Source organism: Nerophis lumbriciformis, linkage group LG07 (assembly GCF_033978685.3).
Source record: "Nerophis lumbriciformis linkage group LG07, RoL_Nlum_v2.1, whole genome shotgun sequence".
Taxonomy (NCBI): Eukaryota; Metazoa; Chordata; class Actinopteri; order Syngnathiformes; family Syngnathidae; genus Nerophis; species Nerophis lumbriciformis.
The window spans coordinates 45,877,501-45,890,784 of record NC_084554.2 but is presented as its reverse complement, the minus strand read 5'-3'; the positions used below and the strand labels follow the sequence as shown (position 1 = coordinate 45,890,784).

Genomic DNA, 13,284 nt, shown 5'->3' with positions numbered 1-13,284 from the left:
CCAACACAAACAAACATGGCGCATAGAACGGCAAGCTATAGCGACATTAGCTCGGATTCAGACTCGGATTTCAGCGGCTTAAGCGATTCAACAGATTACGCATGTATTGAAACGGATGGTTGTAGTGTGGAGGCAGGTAGCGAAAACGAAATTGAAGAAGAAACTGAAGCTATTGAGCCATATCGGTTTGAACCGTATGCAAGCGAAACCGACAAACGACCCGACAGCCAGCGACACGGGAGAAAGCGAGGACGAATTCGGCGATCGCCTTCTAACCAACGATTGGTATGTGTTTGTTTGGCATTAAAGAAAACGAACAGCTATGAACTAGGTTTACAGCATATGAAATACATTTGGCAACAACATGCACTTTGAGAGTGCAGACAGCCCAATTTTCATCAATTAATATATTCTGTAGACATACCCTCATCCGCTCTCTTTTCTTGAAAGCTGATCTGTCCAGTTTTGGAGTTGTTCAACAGTCCGGCGGTCTCCGTTGTGGTATTTTAGGCTTCATAATGCGCCACACATTTTCAATGGGAGACAGGTCTGGACTACAGGCAGGCCAGTCTAGTACCCGCACTCTTTTACTATGAAGCCACGCTGTTGTAACACGTGGCTTGGCATTGTCTTGCTGAAATAAGCAGGGGCGTCCATGATAACGTTGCTTGGATGGCAACATATGTCGCTCCAAAACCTGTATGTACCTTTCAGCATTAATGGCGCCTTCACAGATGTGTAAGTTACCCATGTCTTGGGCACTAATACACCCCCATACCATCACAGATGCTGGCTTTTCAACTTTGCGCCTATAACAATCCCGATGGTTCTTTTCCTCTTTGTTCCGGAGGACACAACTTCCACAGTTTCCAAAAACAATTTGAAATGTGGACTCGTCAGACCACAGTACACTTTTCCACATTGCATTTGTCCATCTTAGATGATGCCCAGCGAAGCCTGCGGTGTTTCTGGGTGTTGTTGATAAACTGTTTTTGCTTTGCATAGTAGAGTTTTAACTTGCACTTACAGATGTAGTGACATACTGTAGTTACTGACAGTGGTTTTCTGAAGTGTTCCTGAGCCCATGTGGTGTAAATGGTAAATAAAAACAAGAGTACAATGATTTGCAAATCCTTTTCAACTTATATTCAATTGAATAGACTTCAGAGACAAGATACTTAATGTTCGAACTGGAAAACTTTGTTATTTTTTGCAAATATTAGCTCATTTGGAATTTGATGCCTGCAGCATGTTTAAAAAAAGCTAGCACAAGTGGCAAAAAGACTGAGAAAGTTGAGGAATGCTCATCAAACACTTATTTGGAACATCCCACAAGTGAAAAGGCTAATTGGGAACAGGTGGGTGCCATGATTGGGTATAAAAGCAGCTTCCATGAAATGCTCAGTCATTCGCAAACAAGGACGGGGCGAGGGTCACCACTTTGTGAACAAATGCGTGAGCAAATTGTTGAACAGTTTAAGAACACCATTTCTCAACCAGCTATTGCAAGGAATTTAGGGATTTCACCATCTACGGTCCGTAATATCATCAAAAGGTTCAGAGAATCTGGAGAAATCACTGCACGTAAGCGATGATATTACGGACCTTCGATCCCTCAGGCGGTACTGCATCAAAAAGCGACATCAGCGTGTAAAGGATATCACCACATGGGCTCAGGAACACTTTAAAAAACCCACTGTCAGTGACTACTGTTGGTCGCTACATCTGTAAGTGCAAGTTAAAACTGGTCTCCTGCTGGCCCCACTATGGACTGGACTCTTACTACTATGTTAGATCCACTAAGGACTGTTCTTTCAAAATATTATGTCACTCGACATACATTGCTTTCGGTCTCCCCTAAAGAGGGGGGGGTTACCCACATATGCGGTTTCTCAAAGTCATTCACATCGACGTACCTTATGTGGCCTTTGTACCGAGGATGTTGTTGTGGCTTGTACAGCCCTTTGAGACTTTTGTGATTAAGGGCTATATAAATAAACATTGATTGATACTATGCAAAGCGAAAGCCATTTATCAACAACACCCAGAAACGCCGCCGGCTTCCTTGAAAAGGATTTTCAAATCATTGTATTCTGTTTTTATTTACCATTTACACAACACGCCAACTTCACTGGTTTTGCTTATGTACAGATGGATTATACAGCACTCTTTGATCGTTTCCAGCGACTAAACCTTGGTACATTCTCCTTGTTTGTTGTCTTGCTGCACTCATTTTCCCCCAAAAAACAAAATGTCACACTTTCACTTTCACGGTTGACTGCCAGGCGGCATGGAGCGGGAACAGCATTAGCATAAAAAAAAGGAAAACAAGCACATTAAGACGCTCGGCAAAGCTCGTTTTTCTCCCTTTTGCATTCATCTCCACTTTCACTTTCACTTCCTCCCCCTTTTTTCGAAGCGGGAAAATGAAGGCCCTGTCATGGAGGAACATCTTGGCGGTAATGAGCTGCATGGAACCTGTAAGATCATCCATCTCGCCGCAATTATCTTTGAGGAACACGTCTCACTTCCAGCTAAAGTTTGGTTTTAGTCCTCAGGGATCGCTAATGAGGCGCCGTGTTCGCCTCACAGGAAACCAGCATGCGCCGGAACCTTCCGTGATGAAGAAACACCACCCACCCCCCCATCATGGGAATATTCAACATCCTTTGAAAAGAAGACACACATCAAGGTTTGTTTGGTAATATGCTGCCCCCTATTTGCTGGGAGGGCGAAGCTAGCTTAGCCTCTACAGCCTGTTTTTATTACCTGGATTTGGACATTTTGGTTTTCCTATCAATCTTGTAAGCTAGCGAGTTAGCTATTTAGCAAGAAAGCTATAACCTCGCTACGCGAACAAAGTAGCAAGTTAGCTATATAGCAAGATAGCTATAACCTTGCTACGCGAACAAGCTCGCAAGTTAGCTATGTAACAAGGAAGCTATAACTTTGCTACGCTAACAAGGTAGCAAGTTAGCTATGTAGCAAGAAAGCTATAACCCTGCTAAGCTAACAAGGTAGCAAGTTAGCTTTGTAGCAAGAAAGCTATAACCTTGCTACGCGAACAAACTCGCAAATTAGCTATGTAGCAAGAACACCATTACCTTGCCGAGCTAGCAAGTTAGCTATGTAGCAAGAGAGCTATAACCTTGCTAAGCGAACAAGCTTGCAAGTTAGCTATGTAGCAAGAAAGCTATAACCTTGCTACGCGAACAAGCTCGCAAGTTAGCTATGTAACAAGAAAGCTACAACTTTACTACGCTAACGAGGTAGCAAGTTTGCTATGTAGCAAGAAAGCTATAACCTTGCTACGCGAACAAGCTCGCAAGTTAGCTATGTAACAAGAAAGCTATAACTTTGCTACACTAACTAGGTAGCAAGTTTGTTATGTAGCAAGAAAGCTATAACCCTGATAAGCTAACAAGGTAGCAAGTTAGCTTTGTAGCAAGAAATCTATAACCTCGCTAGATAGCGATGTAGCAAGAAAGCTATAACCTTGCTAAGCGAACAAACTCGCAAGTTAGCAGCTATGTAGCAAGAAAGCTATAACCTTGCTACGCGAACAAGCTCGTAACTTAGCTATAACAAGAAAGCTATAACTTTGCTACCCTAACAAGGTAGCAAGTTAGTTATGTAGCAAGAAAGATATAACCTCGCTAAGCGAACAAGCTCGCAAGATAGCTATGTAGCAAGAAAGCTATAACCTTGCTACGCGAACAAGCTCGTAAGTTAGCTATGTAACAAGAAAGCTATAACTTTGCTACGCGAACAAGGTAGCAAGTTAGCTATGTAGCAAGAAAGCTATAACCCTGCTAAGCTAACAAGGTAGCAAGTTAGATTTGTAGCAAGAAAGCTATAACCTTGCTATGAGAACAAGCTCGCAAGTTAGCTATGTAACAAGAAAGCTATAACTTTGCTACCCTAACAAGGTAGCAAGTTAGTTATGTAGCAATAAAGCTATAATCCTGCTAAGCTAACAAGGTAGCAAGTTAGCTTTGTAGCAAGAAAGCTATAACCTCACTAAGCGAACAAGCTCACAAGTTAGCTATGTAGCGAGAAAGCTATAACCTTGCTACGCGAACAAGCTCGCAAGCTAGCTGTGTAGCAAGAAAGCTATAACCTTGCTACGTGAACAAGCTCGCAAGTTAGCTATGTAACAAGAAAGCTATAACTTTGCTACCCTAAGGTAGCAAGTTAGTTATGAAGCAAGAAAGCTATAACCCTGCTAAGCTAACAAGGTAGCAAGTTAGCTTTGTAGCGAGAAAGCTATAACCTCGCTACGCGAACAAACTCGCAAGTTAGCTATGTAGCAAGAAAGCTATAACCTTGCTAAGCGAACACGCTCACAAGTTAGCTATGTAGCAAGAAAGCTATAACCTTGCTACGCGAACAAGATAGCAAGTTAGCTATGTAGCAAGAAAGCTATAACCTCGCTACGTTAACAAGATAGCAAGTTAGCTATGTAGCAAGAAAGCTATAACCTAGCTAAGCGAACAAACTCTCAAGTTAGCAGCTACGTAGCAAGAAAGCTATAACCTTGCTAAGCGAACAAGCTCGCAAGTTAGCTATGTAATAAGAAAGCTATAACTTTGCTACGCTAACAAGCTTGCAAGTTAGCTATGTAACAAGAAAGCTATAACTTTGTTACCCTAACAAGGTAGCAAGTTAGTTATGTAGCAAGAAAGCTATAACCCTGCTAAGCTAACAAGGTTGCAAGTTAGCTTTGTAGCGAGAAAGCTATAACCTTGCTACGCGAACAAGCTCGCAAGCTAGCTGTGTAGCAAGAAAGCTATAACCTTGCTACGTGAACAAGCTCGCAAGTTAGCTATGTAACAAGAAAGCTATAACTTTGCTACCCTAACAAGGTAGCAAGTTAGTTATGAAGCAAGAAAGCTATAACCCTGCTAAGCTAACAAGGTAGCAAGTTAGCTTTGTAGCGAGAAAGCTATAACCTCGCTACGCGAACAAACTCGCAAGTTAGCTATGTAGCAAGAAAGCTATAACCTTGCTAAGCGAACACGCTCGCAAGTTAGCTATGTAGCAAGAAAGCTATAACCTTGCTACGCGAACAAGATAGCAAGTTAGCTATGTAGCAAGAAAGCTATAACCTCGCTACCTTAACAAGATAGCAAGTTAGCTATGTAGCAAGAAAGCTATAACCTAGCTAAGCGAACAAACTCTCAAGTTAGCAGCTACGTAGCAAGAAAGCTATAACCTTGCTAAGCGAACAAGCTCGCAAGTTAGCTATGTAGCAAGAAAGCCATAACCTTGCTACGCAAACAAGCTCGCAAGTTAGCTACGTAACAAGAAAGCTATAACTTTGCTACTCTAACAAGGTAGCAAGTTAGTTATGTAGCAAGAAAGCTATAACCCTGCTAAGCTAACAAGGTAGCAAGTTAGCTTTGTAGCGAGAAAGCTATAACCTTGCTACGCAAACAAGCTCGCAAGTTAGCTATGTAGCAAGAAAGCTATAACCTTGCTAAGCGAACAAGCTCGCAAGTTAGCTAGCAAGAACGCTATAACCTCGCTACGCGAACAAGCTCGCAAGTTAGCTATGTAGCAAGAAAGATATAACCTTGCTACGCTAACAAGGTAGCAAGTTAGCGTAACAAGAAAGCTATAACCTTGCTATGCGAACAAGCTCGCAAGTTAGCTATGTAGCAAGAAAGCTATAACCTTGCTAAGCTAACAAGGTAGCAAGTTTGCTATGTAGCAAGAAAGCTTTAACTTCGCTACACTAACAAGCTCGCAAGTTAACTGTAGCAAGAAAGCTATAACCTTGCTACGCGAACAAACTCTACATTAGCTACGTAGCAAGAACACCATTACCTTGCCGAGCTAGCAAGTTAGCTATGTAGCAAGAAAGCTATGACCTCGCTACGCGAACAAGCTTGCAAGTTAGCTATGTAGCAATAAAGCTATAACCCTGCTAAGCTAACAAGGTATCAAGTTAGCTTTGTAGCAAGAAAGCTATAACCCTGCTAAGCTAACAAGCTCACAAGCTAGCTATGTAGCAAGAAAGCTATAACCCTGCTAAGCTAACAAGGTAGCAAGTTAGCTATGTAGCAAGAAAGCTTTAACTTCGCTATGCGAACAAACTCGCAAATTAGCTATGTAGCAAGAAAGCTATAACCTCGCTACGCGAACAAACTCGTAAATTAGCTATGTAGCAAGAACACCATTACCTTGCCGAGCTAGCAAGTTAGCTATGTAGCAAGAATGCTATAACCCTGCTAAGCTAACAAGGTAGCAAGCTAGCTATGTAGCAAGAAAGCTATAACCCTGCTAAGCTAACAAGGTAGCAAGTTAGCTATGTAGCAAGAAAGGTATAACCCTGTTAAGCTAACAAGGTAGCAAGTTAGCTATGTAGCAAGAAAGCTTTAACTTCGCTATGCGAACAAACTCGCAAATTAGCTATGTAGCAAGAAAGCTATGACCTCGCTACGCGAACAAACTCGCAAGTTAGCTATGTAGCAAAGTTAAAGTTAAGTTAACTTTAACTTTAGCTATGTGAGCTAACAAGGTAGCAAGTTAGATATGTAGCAAGAAAGCTATAAACCTGCTAAGCTAACAAGGTAAAAACTACAAAAATGGCCGCCGCATCCTTTGATTGGTCAGTCTCTGGTCCTCAGTAGAAAAAGTTTGGGCACCCCTGTTTTACTTTAACGTCTAATTTTAATTATCTTCAAAACCAAACCGGATAAAAGTCCTTTTTTTTTTTAAACCTCAGTCTTAAACAAAAATATCAAACATGTTTTTTTTAATGTTTTTTTTTATATCTCCCCTTTTTGAAGCCCTTTGGACAAGATGATGTTTTTAATTGTTAAAAGCATGGCTAGGAGTGTTAAAATAAAAAATAAACCTTGCAGTTCGAAGCTGACTGTCATAATAATCCAAGTAGAGAGCATCAATCCCAAGAGTTTCTTCTTCTTTTGTTGTAACATCAAAGTATTTCAGCTGGGAATCACCTGGCCTCTGCAGTGCAGCTGTAATCATAACCATAAATGAAATAACAACAGCGTGCACAGTGTATGAATAATTGAACAAGCGCTCAGGTGTTTTTTTTTCTTTCTTTCGCCTAAGGTTACGATTACCTCATCAATACTTTCTTCTTTCCTCTTTGGGAAATATACTTGCTCAATTTCAACACACACTTTGTAATATAATGATATGTAAATACCTTTTTAATAGTATAATAATATTGCAGAGTTTACTGCAAATAGTCCCATCTATTCAATAATATACTTTAAAATATAAATATTGAAAAAATATATAAATTATTATTTACAATGTTTTATGTATTATTTAAATTCTCTCTATATAATATTATTTACGATATAATATTTTAATGTATTAAAAAAATGTAATTGTTTTTAACAGTAAGTGTCCAATACTATCATTTCTACTGTACTTTCAAACACACGACGACAAAACAGATTTTTGTCTTTCTGACAAAAGTTCAATAATGACAAAATATATTTATTACAAAACCAATGTATTCAATGATAATAATTTGCTACATGGAATAAACATATTTCAAAAAATAAATATTTAAAAAATAAGTATAAAAATATTTAAATGATTATTTATATTGTATGTATTATATAAATTCTCTATATATTATATTATTTACATTACAATAATGTATAAAAATGTTACGTAAATTATTTTTAACAATAAGTGTCCAATACCATTATTACTACTGTACTTTCAAACACATGACGACAAAATAAATATAAAAATATTAAACATATTATTTATGTTTTATGTATTATATAAATTCTCTATATATTGTTATTTACATTACAATATATTAATGTATAAAATATTACATAAATTGTTTTTTAACAATGAGTGTCCAATACTATTATTGCTACTGTACTTTCAAACACAAGACGACAAAATAAATATAAATTATTTAAAATATTATCTATAATGTTTTGTGTATTATATAAATTATGTCAGTATAATATCTTAATGTATTAAAAAAATATTTTTTGACAATACATGTCCAATACTATTATTTCTACTGTACTTTCAAACAGGGTTAGGGTTAGGGTTAGGGTTAGGGTTAGGGTTAAATTCTCTGTATATTATATTATTTACATTATAATATATTAATGTATAATAAATATTACCTAAATTGTTTTTAACAATAAGTGTCCAATACTATTATTACTACTGTACTTTCAAACACGACTACAACACAGATTTTTGTCTTTCCAACAAAAGTTGAATAATTACATAATACATTTATTACAAAACCCATCCATCCATCCATTTTCTACCGCTTATTCCCTTTGGGGTCGCGGGGGCACTGGAGCCTATCTCAGCTACAATCGGGCGGAAGGCGGGGTACACCCTGGACAAGTCGCCACCTCATCGCAGGGCCTATTACAAAACCAATGTATTCAATTATAATAATTTGATACATGGAATAAACATATTTAAAAAAATACATAAAATATTTTTAATATTATTTATCATATTTTTTTTATTTTATAAATTATATAAATATATTTCATATTTATAATTCATAGTATTTAAAATATCGAAAATATATTTTAAAGTATAAACTTGAATTTTTTTTTACAATAAGTGTCCAATAAGATTATTAGTACTGTACTACAAATCATAATTTTTCTTTCCAATAAAAAATCAATAATTACATAATTAATTTATTACAAAAACCAATAGTCCAAAGTATTCAATGATAATAATTTGACACATGGAAAATACATATTTCAAAAAATAAATATTTACAAAATATTTACAAAATATATATAAAATATTTACAAATATTATTTATCATTGTTTATTTATTTTATGAATTATATAAATATGTATAATATTTATAATCCATTATATTTAAAATATCTAAAAAAATATTTTAAAGTATAAACTTGAATTTTTTTTAATATAAAAGTTTCCAATACGATTATTACTACTGTACATTCAAACGCACTACGACAAATCGTATAATTTTTCTTACCAACAAAAGTCAATAATTATTACAAAACCAAAAGTCCAATGTATTCAATAATACATTTTATACATGGAATAAAAATATTTAAAAAAATAATTATTTAAAAAATAAATATAAAAATATTTAAAATATTATTTATAATATTTTATGTATTAGATACATTATCTATATATATTATATTTACATTATAATATATTAATGTATAAAAATATTACTTAAATAGTTTTTAACAATAAGTGTTCAATTCTATTATTACTACTGTACTTTCTAACACACGACGACAAAATAAATATAAAATATAAAAATTATTCATAATGTTTTATGTATTATATACATTCTCCATATATTATATTATTTACATTCTAGTATAATAATGTATAGAAAATATTACTTAAATAGTTTTTAACAATAAGTGTCCAATACTATTATTACTACTGTACTTTCAAACGCACGACAAAATAAATATAAAAAATGTACAATATTTATATTTGATCAATTATATAAATATACATATTATTTATAATCTATATTTAAAATATCAAAAAAATATTTTAAAGTATAAACTTGAATTTTGTTTAACAATAAAATCATCCAATACGATTATTACTACTGTACTACAAATTGTCAGGTTCAAACACTGATGATATCTATTAAACAAGAGAAGAAGCAAAGAATCAAACAGAGACAGAATTCAATTTGGACTCAATATTGAGGAGAGTCGTCTTTACACTGTACCCTTGCACAGTATCTTAGCACGCTCTGCCAAAAGATTCCATGCCTCCTTCTTTTATTTTGGACCCTCCCCAACCACCTGGCCACCGCTGTTTCCAAAGGACAAGGGTCGCAAAAAAGTTCACAGAAAAGGTCGTAAACAATTCACAGAAAAGGTCAGTTCAAAAAGAGTTCCATAAAACAGTTCAAAAAGAGTTCGTAAAATAGTTCAAAAAGAGGTCCATAAAATAGTTCAAAAAGAGTTCGTCTGGATATTGGGCAGATCCTGCCATCTGTCCGCTTTGAAGTCCTTGGGTTAGAACAATATCTTTCTGTTGATTACCATACATGAGAGAAAACAGAAAACCCTTCATGTGGCTTTCCCCCTTACACAGTGGAGTTTTACGAGCCTTATTCTTGGTAGGTTTCAAAGACAGCTTTTGGTCTTCTTGCTAGGAACTCATTTCAACACAAAGTATTGTGATGATTTAGACAGAATAATTCTGACACAAATCATATACTTTTTCTTTCCATGTGTTATGTTCAGTAAGAACATAACACATTTAAACATTTACTACAAAACAAATAGTCCAATGTATTCAATAATAATTAGGGATGTCCGATATCGGCCTGCCGATATTATCGGCCAATAAATGCGTTAAAATGTAATATCGGAAATTATCGGTATCGTTTTTTATTTTTTTTATTTTTTTATTTTTTATTAAATCAACATAAAAAACACAAGATACACTTACAATTAGTGCACCAACCCAAAAAACCTCTCTCCCCCATTTACACTCATTCACACAAAAGGGTTGTTTCTTTCTGTTATTAATATTCTGGTTCCTACATTATATATCAATATATATCAATACAGTCTGCAAGGGATACACATGATTGTGCGTGCTGCTGGTCCACTAATAGTACTAACCTTTAACAGTTAATTTTACTCATTTTCATTAATTACTAGTTTCTATGTAACTGTTTTTATATTATTTTACTTTCTTTATTCAAGAAAATGTTTTTAATGTATTTATCTTATTTTATTAATTAAAAAAAAAAAGTACCTTATCTTCACCATACCTGGTTGTCCAAATTAGGCATAATAATGTGCTAATTCCACGACTGCATATATCGGTAATTAAGAGTGGGACAATATCGGAATATCGGATATCGGCAAAAAGCCATTATCGGACATCCCTAATAATAATAATTGGATACATGGAATGTACAAATACATTCAAATATGAATATTTAAAAAAAAAAAAGAAGTAAAATATTTATATTAAATATAGTATAATATTAAAAATAGTATTTATATTTTATACATTATATACAAATATTAAAACAATATTTTAAAGTACAAAAATTAGTACTTGAATTTTTTTAACAAGAAAAATTGTCCAATTCTATTAGTACCGCACTTAAAAAAATACAATACAAATACTTGACAAAATGCTCTTAAGTTCCTTGAATATTGAACAGAAAGTGTCATAAAAAGGACAGCAAATACTGTCATTACTCAGTAAAGTACTGCGATTACAAGTACTACTTTAAGTATTGTCTGTAAAAGTTGCACCAGTAGTTTGAAAGTGTGCACTTTGTCATGCTTACTGCTGTTCCTAATATTTTGGTTATTGCCACAGTGTTGTTATTGTGTTGGACCCTTTTAATAGTGTGTGCTAAAGTGTGTGTGTGTGTGTGTGTGTGTGTGTGTGTGTGTGTGTGTGTGTGTGTGTGTGTGTGTGTGTGTGTGTGTGTGTGTGATGAACAGGCAGGTGCATGCCCATATATGGTTTGACACGCTCAGTCCTCATTAAGTCGCCAGCATCCGTCAAGAGGCCAACGGTTCCCCTGGCGACCGTTGGAGAAAGATGGCGGCGAGAAGCTTGAGTCTCGGCGGTGATGGACTTATTGATCAGGATCAAATGTGAAAGTGAAAGTAGATGTTTTATGGAGCAGTGTGAGGAGGGACAGTAAGCAAACACAGACAAAATAAGAAACACAAGAAAATCAGTTGCAGGTGTTTTTTTTTTGTAGGTTGTCTACAAAGAAAAACATCAATGAACAATCTCGTGATGTATAGAGGATCTTTGATTCGTGTTTTTGTTGTAGATTTCAAAGAACAACAGGGCACTCCTGTCGTGCAGAAGATCTTGTGGACTGTGTTTTTGTAGCAGATTCCTAAGAACAGCAGAGAACTCCTGACATAAAAAGGGTCTTTGACTAGTGTTTTTGTTGTAGATTTCAAAGAACAACAGGGCACTCCTGTTGTGCAGAAGATCTTTGACTAGTGCTTTTGTAGCAGATTCCTAAGAACAGCAGACAACTCCTGATATATAGAGTATCTTTGACTAGTCTTTTTGCCATATATCATACAGCAGAGTGCCCCTCACATATAGAGGATCTTTGTCTAGTGTTTTGAATGTAGACGTCAAAGAACAGCAGGGCACTCCTGTCGTGGAGAAGATCTTTGACTGTGTTTTTGTAGCAGATTCCTAAGAACAGCAGAGAACTCCTGACATATAGAGGATCTTTGAATAGTGTTTTTGTTGTAGATTCCCCAGCAAAGTGCTTCTGTCATGTTAAGGATCTTTGACAAATATTTTTGTGGCGGATTCCCAAGAACAGGGCACTCCTGTTGTATAGAAGATCTTTGATTTGTGTTTTTGTTGTAGCGGATTCCGAAAAACAGAGCGCTCCTGTTACATAGATGATCTTTGAATAACCTTTTTGTTGTAGATTCCGGAAAAAACAGCACAGTTCTTCTGTCTTATAGAGGATCTTTGGCTAAGTTTGCAGCAGATTCCTAAAAACAGCATCTAAAAGAGCATCTTTGACTTGATTGTAGCATATTCCTAAAAATAGCAGTGATATCCTGTCATATAGAGGATCTTTGAATAGTGTTTTTGTAACAGATTGCTAAAATCAGCAGAGAGCTCTTGTCACATAGAGGATCTTTGACTGTATGGAACATCTTCGACTCGTGGTTTTAGTATAGCAGATTCCTAAAACAGCAGAGTGCATCTTTGGCTTGTGTTTTTGTAACACATTCCTAAGAACAGGGCACTCCTCACATAGAGGATCTTTGTAGGAGATTCCTAAAACACTGCATAGTGCTTCTGTCCTATAGACTATCTTTGACGAGTATTTACGTAGCATATTCCTAAGAACAGGGCACTCCTGTTGCGTAGAGGATCTTTGACTACTGTTTTTGTAGCGGATTCCTAAAAACAGCACAATGCTCTTGTCATATAGACCATCTTTGACTTGTGTTTTTCTAGCAAATTCCAAAGAACAAGAGGACACTATTGTCTTATTGACCATTTTTGATGAACATTTTTCTTGCAGATTCCAAAAAACAGCAGAACACTCCTGTCATATAGAGGATCTTTGACTGGCGTGTTTTTGCAGTACCTTCCTAAAAACAGCAGAACACTCCTGTAATTTAGAGGATCTTTGACCACTGTGTTTTTGCAGTACATTCTTCAAAACAGCAGAGAGCTCCTGTCATTCAGATGATCTTTGGCTGGTGTTTTTGTCGGTAACTAAACGGCAGAGCACTCTTGTCTTATAGAGGATCTTTA

General features: G+C 35.8%; 1 protein-coding gene across 1 annotated transcript in view; it reads left to right on the top strand.

Annotated features, from left to right (window-relative positions):
- LOC133609462 (delta-type opioid receptor-like) overlaps positions 1 to 13,284 on the top strand; it is a 67,724-nt gene that overhangs the window by 21,291 nt on the left and 33,149 nt on the right. Inside the window, exons 3-4 of the mRNA XM_061965067.2 lie at positions 2,420 to 2,480; positions 2,552 to 2,692. The gene's annotated coding sequence lies outside the window, so the exon portion shown is untranslated. The remainder of the gene's footprint in view (positions 1 to 2,419; positions 2,481 to 2,551; positions 2,693 to 13,284) is intronic.